Raw genomic sequence first — 15,000 nt, forward strand, 5'->3', positions numbered from 1 at the left:
ATCTCTAATATGTATGATAATACTAATACTGTATATTTATATATATAATAATATATAATATAATTACAGTATGTATCATATATAATCTCTAATACTGATATTACAGTATGTCTCTAATACTGTATATATATAATCATCTAAGTATGTATCAATATATCTCTAATACTGTATTATATATGTCTCTAATACTGTATATATATAATCATTAATACTGTCTCAACATATATATATAGATCTCTAATACTGTATATCCATCTCTAATACTATATAGATCACTATATGTCTCTAATACTGTATATATATAATCACTAAGTATGTCTAACATATAATATATAATACTGTACAGTATATATAGTCTCAACATACTGTATATATATAATCTAATACAGTTTGTCTTCCAGTCTTGGGACTTTATCCCCCATATGATAGATCACTACAGTATATCTTCCAGTCTCAACATACCTCCATATATAGATCACTACAGTATGTCTCAACATACCTCCATATATAGATCATTACAGTATGTCTCCAGTCTCAACATACCCCCATATATAGATCATTACAGTATGTCTCTCCAGTCTCAACATACCCCCATATATAGATCATTACAGTATGTCTCCAGTCTCAACATACCCCCATATATAGATCATTACAGTATGTCTCTCCAGTCTCAACATACCCCCATATATAGATCATTACAGTATGTCTCAACATATCCCCATATATAGATCACTACAGTATGTCTCAACATATCCCCATATATAGATCATTACAGTATGTCTCAACATATCCCCATATATAGATCACTACAGTATGTCTCAACATATCCCCATATATAGATCATTACAGTATGTCTCAACATATCCCCATATATAGATCATTACAGTATGTCTCCAGTCTCAACATACCCCATATATAGATCATTACAGTATCCAGTCTCAACATACCCCCATATATAGATCATTACAGTATCCAGTCTCAACATACCCCCATATATAGATCACTACAGTATGTCTCAACATACCCCCATATATAGATCATTACAGTATGTCTCAACATACCCCCATATATAGATCATTACAGTATGTCTCAGTCTCAACATACCCCCATATATAGATCATTACAGTATGTCTCAACATACCCCCATATATAGATCATTACAGTATGTCTCAACATACCTCCATATATAGATCATTACAGTATGTCTCAACATACCCCATATATAGATCATTACAGTATGTCTCCAGTCTCAACATACCTCCATATATAGATCACTACAGTATGTCTCAACATATCCCCATATATAGATCACTACAGTATGTCTCTCCAGTCTCAACATACCTCCATATATAGATCATTACAGTATGTCTCAACATACCTCCATATATAGATCATTACAGTATGTCTACTACAGTATGTCTCAACATACCCCCATATATAGATCATTACAGTATGTCTCAACATACCTCCATATATAGATCATTACAGTATGTCTCAACATACCTCCATATATAGATCATTACAGTATGTCTCTCCAGTCTCAACATACCCCCATATATAGATCATTACAGTATGTCTCAACATACCCCCATATATAGATCATTACAGTATGTCTCAACATACCCCCATATATAGATCATTACAGTATGTCTCAACATACCTCCATATATAGATCATTACAGTATGTCTCTCCAGTCTCAACATACCCCCATATATAGATCATTACAGTATGTCTCAACATACCCCCATATATAGATCATTACAGTATGTCTCAACATACCCCCATATATAGATCACTACAGTATGTCTCAACATACCCCCATATATAGATCATTACAGTATGTCTCAACATACCTCCATATATAGATCATTACAGTATGTCTCTCCAGTCTCAACATACCTCCATATATAGATCACTACAGTATGTCTCTCCAGTCTCAACATACCCCCATATATAGATCATTACAGTATGTCTCTCCAGTCTCAACATACCTCCATATATAGATCATTACAGTATGTCTCTCCAGTCTCAACATACCCCCATATATAGATCACTACAGTATCCAGTCTCAACATACCCCCATATATAGATCACTACAGTATGTCTCAACATACCTCCATATATAGATCATTACAGTATGTCTCAACATACCCCCATATATAGATCACTACAGTATGTCTCCAGTCTCAACATACCCCCATATATAGATCATTACAGTATGTCTCAACATCCCCATATATAGATCACTACAGTATGTCTCAACATACCCCCATATATAGATCATTACAGTATGTCTCAACATACCCCCATATATAGATCACTACAGTATGTCTCAACATACCCCCATATATAGATCATTACAGTATGTCTCCAGTCTCAACATACCTCCATATATAGATCATTACAGTATGTCTCTCTAGTCTCAACATACCTCCATATATAGATCACTACAGTATGTCTCTCCAGTCTCAACATACCCCCATATATAGATCATTACAGTATGTCTCAACATACCTCCATATATAGATCACTACACAGTATCCAGTCTCAACATACCCCCATATATAGATCATTACAGTATGTCTCAACATACCCCCATATATAGATCATTACAGTATGTCTCAACATACCCCCATATATAGATCATTACAGTATGTCTCAACATACCTCCATATATAGATCATTACAGTATGTCTCCAGTCTCAACATACCCCCATATATAGATCATTACAGTATGTCTCAACCATCTGTCTATCGCCTCCTTTGAATTCCATGCTGTCACAGTTACCAGCCCTTTCAAGCTTAACATCCTTATCATTTATCGCCCTCCAGGTTCCCTCGGAGAGTTCATCAATGAGCTTGATGCCTTGATAAGCTCCTTTCCTGAGGACGGCTCACCTCTCACAGTTCTGGGCGACTTTAACCTCCCCACGCCTACCTTTGACTCATTCCTCTCTGCCTCCTTCTGTTCCACTCCTCTCCTCTTTTGACCTCACCCTCTCACCTTCCCCCTACTCACAAGGCAGGAAATACGCCGACCTCATCTTTACTAGATGCTGTTCTTCCACTAACCTCGTTGCAACTCCCCTCCAAGTCTCCGACCACTACCTTGTATCCTTTTCCCTCTCGCTCTCATCCAACACTTCCCACACTGCCCCTACTCGGATGGTATCGCGCCGTCCCAACCTTCGCTCTCTCTCCCCCGCTACTCTCTCCTCTTCCATCCTATCATCTCTTCCCTCTGCTCAAACCTTCTCCAACCTATCTCCTGATTCTGCCTCCTCAACCCTCCTCTCCTCCCTTTCTGCATCCTTTGACTCTCTATGTCCCCTATCCTCCAGGCCGGCTCGGTCCTCCCCTCCCGCTCCGTGGCTCGACGACTCATTGCGAGCTCACAGAACAGGGCTCCGGGCAGCCGAGCGGAAATGGAGGAAAACTCGCCTCCCTGCGGACCTGACATCCTTTCACTCCCTCCTCTCTACATTTTCCTCTTCTCTCTCTGCTGCTAAAGCCACTTTCTACCACTCTAAATTCCAAGCATCTGCCTCTAACCCTAGGAAGCTCTTTGCAACCTTCTCCTCCCTCCTGAATCCTCCTCCCCTCCCCCTCCTCCTCTCTGCAGATGACTTCGTCAACCATTTTGAAAAGAAGGTCGACGACATCCGATCCTCGTTTGCTAAGTCAAACGACACCGCTGGTTCTGCTCACACTGCCCTACCCTGTGCTCTGACCTCTTTCTCCCCTCTCTCTCCAGATGAAATCTCGCGTCTTGTGACGGCCGGCCGCCCAACAACCTGCCCGCTTGACCCTATCCCCTCCTCTCTTCTCCAGACCATTTCCGGAGACCTTCTCCCTTACCTCACCTCGCTCATCAACTCATCCCTGACCGCTGGCTACGTCCCTTCCGTCTTCAAGAGAGCGAGAGTTGCACCCCTTCTGAAAAAAACCTACACTCGATCCCTCCGATGTCAACAACTACAGACCAGTATCCCTTCTTTCTTTTCTCTCCAAAACTCTTGAACGTGCCGTCCTTGGCCAGCTCTCCCGCTATCTCTCTCAGAATGACCTTCTTGATCCAAATCAGTCAGGTTTCAAGACTAGTCATTCAACTGAGACTGCTCTTCTCTGTATCACGGAGGCGCTCCGCACTGCTAAAGCTAACTCTCTCTCCTCTGCTCTCATCCTTCTAGACCTATCGGCTGCCTTCGATACTGTGAACCATCAGATCCTCCTCTCCACCCTCTCCGAGTTGGGCATCTCCCGGCGCGGCCCACGCTTGGATTGCGTCCTACCTGACAGGTCGCTCCTACCAGGTGGCGTGGCGAGAATCCGTCTCCACACCACGTGCTCTCACCACTGGTGTCCCCAGGGCTCTGTTCTAGGCCCTCTCCTATTCTCGCTATACACCAAGTCACTTGGCTCTGTCATAACCTCACATGGTCTCTCCTATCATTGCTATGCAGACGACACACAATTAATCTTCTCCTTTCCCCCTTCTGATGACCAGGTGGCGAATCGCATCTCTGCATGTCTGGCAGACATATCCGTGTGGATGACGGATCACCACCTCAAGCTGAACCTCGGCAAGACGGAGCTGCTCTTCCTCCCGGGAAGGACTGCCCGCTCCATGATCTCGCCATCACGGTTGACAACTCCATTGTGTCCTCCTCCCAGAGCGCTAAGAACCTTGGCGTGATCCTGGACAACACCCTGTCGTTCTCAACTAACATCAAGGCGGTGGCCCGTTCCTGTAGGTTCATGCTCTACAACATCCGCAGAGTACGACCCTGCCTCACACAGGAAGCGGCGCAGGTCCTAATCCAGGCACTTGTCATCTCCCGTCTGGATTACTGCAACTCGCTGTTGGCTGGGCTCCCTGCCTGTGCCATTAAACCCCTACAACTCATCCAGAACGCCGCAGCCCGTCTGGTGTTCAACCTTCCCAAGTTCTCTCACGTCACCCCGCTCCTCCGCTCCCTCCACTGGCTTCCAGTTGAAGCTCGCATCCGCTACAAGACCATGGTGCTTGCCTACGGAGCTGTGAGGGGAACGGCACCTCAGTACCTCCAGGCTCTGATCAGGCCCTACACCCAAACAAGGGCACTGCGTTCATCCACCTCTGGCCTGCTCGCCTCCCTACCACTGAGGAAGTACAGTTCCCGCTCAGCCCAGTCAAAACTGTTCGCTGCTCTGGCCCCCAATGGTGGAACAAACTCCTCACGACGCCAGGACAGCGGAGTCAATCACCACCTTCCGGAGACACCTGAAACCCCACCTCTTTAAGGAATACCTAGGATAGGATAAAGTAATCCCTCTCACCCCCTCCCCTGAAAAGATTTAGATGCACTACTGTTCCACTGGAGGTCATAAGGTGAATGCACCAATTTGTAAGTCGCTCTGGATAAGAGCGTCTGCTAAATGACTTAAATGTAAATGTAATGTAACATACCCCCATATATAGATCATTACAGTATGTCTCAACATACCCCCATATATAGATCATTACAGTATGTCTCAACATACCCCCATATATAGATCATTACAGTATGTCTCAACATACCTCCATATATAGATCACTACAGTATGTCTCAACATACCTCCATATATAGATCACTACAGTATGTCTCAACATACCCCCATATATAGATCATTACAGTATGTCTCAACATACCCCCATATATAGATCATTACAGTATGTCTCTCCAGTCTCAACATACCCCCATATATAGATCATTACAGTATGTCTCTCCAGTCTCAACATACCCCCCATATATAGATCATTACAGTATGTCTCAACATACCTCCATATATAGATCATTACAGTATGTCTCCAGTCTCAACATACCCCCATATATAGATCACTACAGTATGTCTCAACATACCCCCATATATAGATCACTACAGTATGTCTCAACATACCTCCATATATAGATCACTACAGTATGTCTCAACATACCTCCATATATAGATCACTACAGTATGTCTCAACATACACCCATATATAGATCATTACAGTATGTCTCTCCAGTCTCAACATACCCCCATATATAGATCATTACAGTATGTCTCAACATACCTCCATATATAGATCATTACAGTATGTCTCTCCAGTCTCAACATACCCCCATATATAGATCATTACAGTATGTCTCAACATACCCCCATATATAGATCATTACAGTATGTCTCTCCAGTCTCAACATACCCCCATATATAGATCACTACAGTATGTCTCAACATACCCCCATATATAGATCATTACAGTATGTCTCAACATACCCCCATATATAGATCATTACAGTATGTCTCAACATACCCCCATATATAGATCATTACAGTATGTCTCAACATACCCCCATATATAGATCATTACAGTATGTCTCAACATACCCCCATATATAGATCACTACAGTATGTCTCAACATATCCCCATATATAGATCATTACAGTATGTCTCAACATATCCCCATATATAGATCACTACAGTATGTCTCAACATATCCCCATATATAGATCATTACAGTATGTCTCAACATATCCCCATATATAGATCATTACAGTATGTCTCAACATATCCCCATATATAGATCATTACAATATGTCTCAACATACCCCCATATATAGATCATTACAGTATGTCTCAACATACCCCCATATATAGATCATTACAGTATGTCTCAACATACCCCCATATATAGATCATTACAGTATGTCTCAACATACCCCCATATATAGATCATTACAGTATGTCTCAACATACCTCCATATATAGATCATTACAGTATGTCTCAACATACCTCCATATATAGATCATTACAGTATGTCTCAACATACCTCCATATATAGATCATTACAGTATGTCTCAACATACCCCCATATATAGATCATTACAGTATGTCTCCAGTCTCAACATACCTCCATATATAGATCATTACAGTATGTCTCAACATACCCCCATATATAGACCATTACAGTATGTCTCTCCAGTCTCAACATACCTCCATATATAGATCATTACAGTATGTCTCAACATACCTCCATATATAGATCATTACAGTATGTCTCAACATACCCCCATATATAGATCATTACAGTATGTCTCAACATACCTCCATATATAGATCATTACAGTATGTCTCAACATACCTCCATATATAGATCATTACAGTATGTCTCTCCAGTCTCAACATACCTCCATATATAGATCATTACAGTATGTCTCAACATACCCCCATATATAGATCATTACAGTATGTCTCAACATACCCCCATATATAGATCATTACAGTATGTCTCAACATACCTCCATATATAGATCATTACAGTATGTCTCTCCAGTCTCAACATACCCCCATATATAGATCATTACAGTATGTCTCAACATACCTCCATATATAGATCATTACAGTATGTCTCAACATACCCCCATATATAGATCATTACAGTATGTCTCAACATACCCCCATATATAGATCATTACAGTATGTCTCAACATACCCCCATATATAGATCACTACAGTATGTCTCTCCAGTCTCAACATACCTCCATATATAGATCACTACAGTATGTCTCTCCAGTCTCAACATACCCCCATATATAGATCACTACAGTATGTCACTCCAGTCTCAACATACCCCCATATATAGATCATTACAGTATGTCTCTCCAGTCTCAACATACCCCCATATATAGATCACTACAGTATGTCTCTCCAGTCTCAACATACCCCCATATATAGATCACTACAGTATGTCTCAACATACCTCCATATATAGATCATTACAGTATGTCTCAACATACCCCCATATATAGATCACTACAGTATGTCTCCAGTCTCAACATACCTCCATATATAGATCATTACAGTATGTCTCAACATACCCCCATATATAGATCACTACAGTATGTCTCAACATACCCCCATATATAGATCATTACAGTATGTCTCAACATACCTCCATATATAGACCATTACAGTATGTCTCTACATACCTTCATATATAGATCATTACAATATGTCTCTCTAGTCTCAACATACCTCCATATATAGATCATTACAGTATGTCTCTCTAGTCTCAACATACCTCCATATATAGATCACTACAATATGTCTCTCCAGTCTCAACATACCCCCATATATAGATCATTACAGTATGTCTCAACATACCTCCATATATAGATCACTACAGTATGTCTCAACATATCCCCATATATAGATCATTACAGTATGTCTCAACATACCCCCATATATAGATCATTACAGTATGTCTCAACATACCCCCATATATAGATCATTACAGTATGTCTCAACATACCTCCATATATAGATCATTACAGTATGTCTCTCCAGTCTCAACATACCCCCATATATAGATCATTACAGTATGTCTCAACATATTCTTGGCACTGACGGAAACATGGATCTCCACAGACAACACTGCTACTCCTACTGCTCTCTCTTCGTCTGCCCACGTGTTCTCGCACACCCCGAGAGCTTCTGGTCAGCGGGGTGGTGGCACCGGGATCCTCATCTCTCCCAAGTGGTCATTCTCTCCTTCTCCCCTTACCCATCTGTCTATCGCCTCCTTTGAATTCCATGCTGTCACAGTTACCAGCCCTTTCAAGCTTAACATCCTTATCATTTATCGCCCTCCAGGTTCCCTCGGAGAGTTCATCAATGAGCTTGATGCCTTGATAAGCTCCTTTCCTGAGGACGGCTCACCTCTCACAGTTCTGGGCGACTTTAACCTCCCCACGCCTACCTTTGACTCATTCCTCTCTGCCTCCTTCGTTCCACTCCTCTCCTCTTTTGACCTCACCCTCTCACCTTCCCCCCCTACTCACAAGGCAGGAAATACGCTCGACCTCATCTTTACTAGATGCTGTTCTTCCACTAACCTCGTTGCAACTCCCCTCCAAGTCTCCGACCACTACCTTGTATCCTTTTCCCTCTCGCTCTCATCCAACACTTCCCACACTGCCCCTACTCGGATGGTATCGCGCCGTCCCAACCTTCGCTCTCTCTCCCCGCTACTCTCTCCTCTTCCATCCTATCATCTCTTCCCTCTGCTCAAACCTTCTCCAACCTATCTCCTGATTCTGCCTCCTCAACCCTCCTCTCCTCCCTTTCTGCATCCTTTGACTCTCTATGTCCCCTATCCTCCAGGCCGGCTCGGTCCTCCCCTCCCGCCTCCGTGGCTCGACGACTCATTGCGAGCTCACAGAACAGGGCTCCGGGCAGCCGAGCGGAAATGGAGGAAAACTCGCCTCCCTGCGGACCTGACATCCTTTCACTCCCTCCTCTCTACATTTTCCTCTTCTCTCTCTGCTGCTAAAGCCACTTTCTACCACTCTAAATTCCAAGCATCTGCCTCTAACCCTAGGAAGCTCTTTGCAACCTTCTCCTCCCTCCTGAATCCTCCTCCCCCTCCCCCTCCTCCCTCTCTGCAGATGACTTCGTCAACCATTTTGAAAAGAAGGTCGACGACATCCGATCCTCGCTTGCTAAGTCAAACGACACCGCTGGTTCTGCTCACACTGCCCTACCCTGTGCTCTGACCTCTTTCTCCCTCTCTCCAGATGAAATCTCGCGTCTTGTGACGGCCGGCCGCCCAACAACCTGCCCGCTTGACCCTATCCTCCTCTCTTCTCCAGACCATTTCCGGAGACCTTCTCCCTTACCTCACCTCGCTCATCAACTCATCCCTGACCGCTGGCTACGTCCCTTCCGTCTTCAAGAGAGCGAGAGTTGCACCCTTCTGAAAAACCCACACTCGATCCCTCCGATGTCAACAACTACAGACCAGTATCCTTCTTTCTTTTCTCTCCAAAACTCTTGAACGTGCCGTCCTTGGCCAGCTCTCCGCTATCTCTCTCAGAATGACCTTCTTGATCCAAATCAGTCAGGTTTCAAGACTAGTCATTCAACTGAGACTGCTCTTCTCTGTATCACGGAGGCGCTCCGCACTGCTAAAGCTAACTCTCTCTCCTCTGCTCTCATCCTTCTAGACCTATCGGCTGCCTTCGATACTGTGAACCATCAGATCCTCCTCTCCACCCTCTCCGAGTTGGGCATCTCCCGCGCGGCCCACGCTTGGATTGCGTCCCTACCTGACAGGTCGCTCCTACCAGGTGGCGTGGCGAGAATCCGTCTCCACACCACGTGCTCTCACCACTGGTGTCCCCAGGGCTCTGTTCTAGGCCCTCTCCTATTCTCGCTATACACCAAGTCACTTGGCTCTGTCATAACCTCACATGGTCTCTCCTATCATTGCTATGCAGACGACACACAATTAATCTTCTCCTTTCCCCTTCTGATGACCAGGTGGCGAATCGCATCTCTGCATGTCTGGCAGACATATCCGTGTGGATGACGGATCACCACCTCAAGCTGAACCTCGGCAAGACGGAGCTGCTCTTCCTCCCGGGAAGGACTGCCCGTTCCATGATCTCGCCATCACGGTTGACAACTCCATTGTGTCCTCCTCCCAGAGCGCTAAGAACCTTGGCGTGATCCTGGACAACACCCTGTCGTTCTCAACTAACATCAAGGCGGTGGCCCGTTCCTGTAGGTTCATGCTCTACAACATCCGCAGAGTACGACCCTGCCTCACACAGGAAGCGGCGCAGGTCCTAATCCAGGCACTTGTCATCTCCCGTCTGGATTACTGCAACTCGCTGTTGGCTGGGCTCCCTGCCTGTGCCATTAAACCCCTACAACTCATCCAGAACGCCGCAGCCCGTCTGGTGTTCAACCTTCCCAAGTTCTCTCACGTCACCCCGCTCCTCCGCTCCCTCCACTGGCTTCCAGTTGAAGCTCGCATCCGCTACAAGACCATGGTGCTTGCCTACGGAGCTGTGAGGGGAACGGCACCTCAGTACCTCCAGGCTCTGATCAGGCCCTACACCCAAACAAGGGCACTGCGTTCATCCACCTCTGGCCTGCTCGCCTCCCTACCACTGAGGAAGTACAGTTCCCGCTCAGCCCAGTCAAAACTGTTCGCTGCTCTGGCCCCCCAATGGTGGAACAAACTCCCTCACGACGCCAGGACAGCGGAGTCAATCACCACCTTCCGGAGACACCTGAAACCCCACCTCTTTAAGGAATACCTAGGATAGGATAAAGTAATCCCTCTCACCCCCTCCCCTGAAAAGATTTAGATGCACTACTGTTCCACTGGAGGTCATAAGGTGAATGCACCAATTTGTAAGTCGCTCTGGATAAGAGCGTCTGCTAAATGACTTAAATGTAAATGTAATGTAACATACCCCCATATATAGATCATTACAGTATGTCTCAACATACCCCCATATATAGATCATTACAGTATGTCTCAACATACCCCCATATATAGATCATTACAGTATGTCTCAACATACCTCCATATATAGATCACTACAGTATGTCTCAACATACCTCCATATATAGATCACTACAGTATGTCTCAACATACCCCCATATATAGATCATTACAGTATGTCTCAACATACCCCCATATATAGATCATTACAGTATGTCTCTCCAGTCTCAACATACCCCCATATATAGATCATTACAGTATGTCTCTCCAGTCTCAACATACCCCCCATATATAGATCATTACAGTATGTCTCAACATACCTCCATATATAGATCATTACAGTATGTCTCCAGTCTCAACATACCCCCATATATAGATCACTACAGTATGTCTCAACATACCCCCATATATAGATCACTACAGTATGTCTCAACATACCTCCATATATAGATCACTACAGTATGTCTCAACATACCTCCATATATAGATCACTACAGTATGTCTCAACATACACCCATATATAGATCATTACAGTATGTCTCTCCAGTCTCAACATACCCCCATATATAGATCATTACAGTATGTCTCAACATACCTCCATATATAGATCATTACAGTATGTCTCTCCAGTCTCAACATACCCCCATATATAGATCATTACAGTATGTCTCAACATCAACATACCCCATATATAGATCATTACAGTATGTCTCTCCAGTCTCAACATACCCCCATATATAGATCACTACAGTATGTCTCAACATACCCCCATATATAGATCATTACAGTATGTCTCAACATACCCCCATATATAGATCATTACAGTATGTCTCAACATACCCCCATATATAGATTATTACAGTATGTCTCTCCAGTCTCAACATACCCCCATATATAGATCATTACACCAGCAGCCAGTTAGGAAACCTCTAGACTAAGTGTGAATGTCGTGATGTTGAGGCTGCGTCCTAAATGCCACCCTATTCCCTATATAGTGCACTAATTTAGACCAGAACCCTATTCCCTATATAGTGCACTACTTTAGACCAGAGCCCTATTCCCTATATCGTGCACTACTTTAGGCTAGAACCCTATTCCCTATATAGTGCACTACTTTAGGCTAGAGCCCTATTCCCTACATAGTGCACTATTATAGACCAGAGCCCTATTCCCTATATAGTGCACTACTTTACACCAGAGCCCTATTCCCTACATAGTGCACTATTATAGACCGGAGCCCTATTCCCTATATAGTGCACTACTTTAGACCAGAACCCTATTCCCTATATAGTGCACTACTTTAGACCAGAGCCCTATTCCCTACATAGTGCATTACTTTAGACCAGAGCCCTATTCCCTACATAGTGCACTACTTTAGACCAGAGCCCTATTCCCTACATAGTGCACTACTTTAGACCAGAGCCCTATTCCCTACATAGTGCACTACTTTAGACCAGAGCCCTATTCCCTACATAGTGCACTACTTTACACCAGAGCCCTATTCCCTACATAGTGCACTATTATAGACCGGAGCCCTATTCCCTATATAGTGCACTACTTTAGGCTAGAGCCCTATTCCCTACATAGTGCACTATTATAGACCAGAGCCCTATTCCCTATATAGTGCACTACTTTAGACCAGAGCCCTATTCCCTACATAGTGCATTATTATAGACCGGAGCCCTATTCCCTATATAGTGCACTACTTTAGACCAGAGCCCTATTCCCTACATAGTGCACTACTTTAGACCAGAGCCCTATTCCCTACATAGTGCATTACTTTAGACCAGAGCCCTATTCCCTACATAGTGCACTACTTTAGACCAGAGCCCTATTCCCTACATAGTGCACTACTTTAGACCAGAGCCCTATTCCCTACATAGTGCACTACTTTAGACCAGAGCCCTATTCCCTACATAGTGCACTACTTTAGACCAGAGCCCTATTCCCTACATAGTGCATTACTTTAGACCAGAGCCCTATTCCCTACATAGTGCACTACTTTAGACCAGAGCCCTATTTCCTACATAGTGCATTACATTAGACCAGAGCCCTATTCCCTACATAGTGCACTACTTTAGACCAGAGCCCTATTCCCTATATAGTGCACTACTTTAGACCAGAGCCCTATTCCCTATATAGTGCACTACTTTAGACCAGAGCCCTATTCCCTATATAGTGCACTACTTTAGACCAGACCCCTATTCCCTATATAGTGCACTACTTTAGACCAGAGCCCTATTCCCTATATAGTGCACTACTTTAGACCAGAGCCCTATTCCCTATATAGTGCACTACGTTAGACCAGAGCCCTATTCCCTATATAGTGCACTACTTTAGACCAGAGCCCTATTCCCTATATAGTGCACTACTTTAGACCAGAGCTCTATGGTGGAAATGGTGTGGTTTTGATCGAGATAAAAGCTGCTTTGAAACATCAGTCTAACATGGTTAGTGGTTGTTATTGGAGGAGACACAAGAGGAAACCTGTGGTGGAGGAGACACAAGAGGAAACCTGTGGTGGAGGAGACACAAGAGGTAACCTGTGGTGGAGAAGATACAAGAGGTCATCTGTGGTGGAGGAGACATAAGAGGAAACCTGTGGTGGAGGAGATACAAGAGGAAACCTGTGGTGGAGGAGATACAAGAGGCAACCTGTGGTGGAGGAGATACCAGAGGAAACCTGTGGTTGAGGAGATACAAGAGGTAATCTGTGGTGAAGAGAGGTGGAGGAGATACAAGAGGTAACCTGTGGTGGAGGAGATACAAGAGGAAACCTGTGGTGGAGGAGATACCAGAGGAAACCTGTGGTTGAGGAGATACAAGAGGAAACCTGTGGTGGAGGAGATACAAGAGGAAATCTGTGGTGGAGGAGACACAAGAGGAAACCTGTGGTGGAGGAGACACAAGAGGAAACCTGTGGTGGAGGAGATACAAGAGGAAACCTGTGGTGGAGGAGACACAAGAGGAAACCTGTGGTGGAGGAGACACAAGAGGAAACCTGTGGTGGAGGAGATACAAGAGGAAACCTGTGGTGGAGGAGATATAAGAGGTAACCTGTGGTGGAGGAGATATAAGAGGTAACCTGTGGTGGAGGAGACTGTGGTGGAGGAGATATAAGAGGTAACCTGTGGTGGAGGAGACACAGGAGGAAACCTGTGGTGGAGGAGATATAAGAGGTAACCTGTGGTGGAGGAGATATAAGAGGTAACCTGTGGTGGAGGAGATATAAGAGGTAACCTGTGGTGGAGGAGATATAAGAGGTAACCTGTGGTGGAGGAGATACAAGAGGTAACCTGTGGTGGAGGAGGTCATAAGAGGAAACCTGTGGTGGAGGAGATACAAGAGGAAATCTGTGGTTGACAGAGGTGGAGGAGATTTAAGAGGAAACCTGTGGTTGAGAGAGGTGGAGGAGATACCAGAGGAAACCTGTGGTTGAGAGAGGTGGAGGAGATACCAGAGGAAACCTGTGGTTGAGAGAGGGAAGGATGAGATAGCCTGGTCCCAGTTCTGTTTGTGTTGTCTTGTTAACTCGTGTGATCACCATCATATGTAAGACAGCACCAACAGATCTGGGACCAGGCTCTAAGAATGACGTAACACATCCTCTCCACGTACCTCTGAGTTTTGTAATAAGTGACCTCATCTGGTCCAGGATCTGTCTGTGGTGTCTGCAGAAGTTGGTAAGACACAGCAAC

At 44.3% G+C, this 15,000-nt stretch overlaps 1 protein-coding gene across 1 annotated transcript in view; it reads right to left on the minus strand.

Moving 5' to 3' along the window:
* LOC135570704 (oxysterol-binding protein-related protein 10-like) overlaps positions 1-15,000 on the minus strand; it is a 136,430-nt gene that overhangs the window by 103,950 nt on the left and 17,480 nt on the right. The window lies entirely within an intron of this gene.

The sequence above is a fragment of the Oncorhynchus nerka genome, unplaced genomic scaffold, assembly GCF_034236695.1.
Source record: "Oncorhynchus nerka isolate Pitt River unplaced genomic scaffold, Oner_Uvic_2.0 unplaced_scaffold_919, whole genome shotgun sequence".
Taxonomy (NCBI): Eukaryota; Metazoa; Chordata; class Actinopteri; order Salmoniformes; family Salmonidae; genus Oncorhynchus; species Oncorhynchus nerka.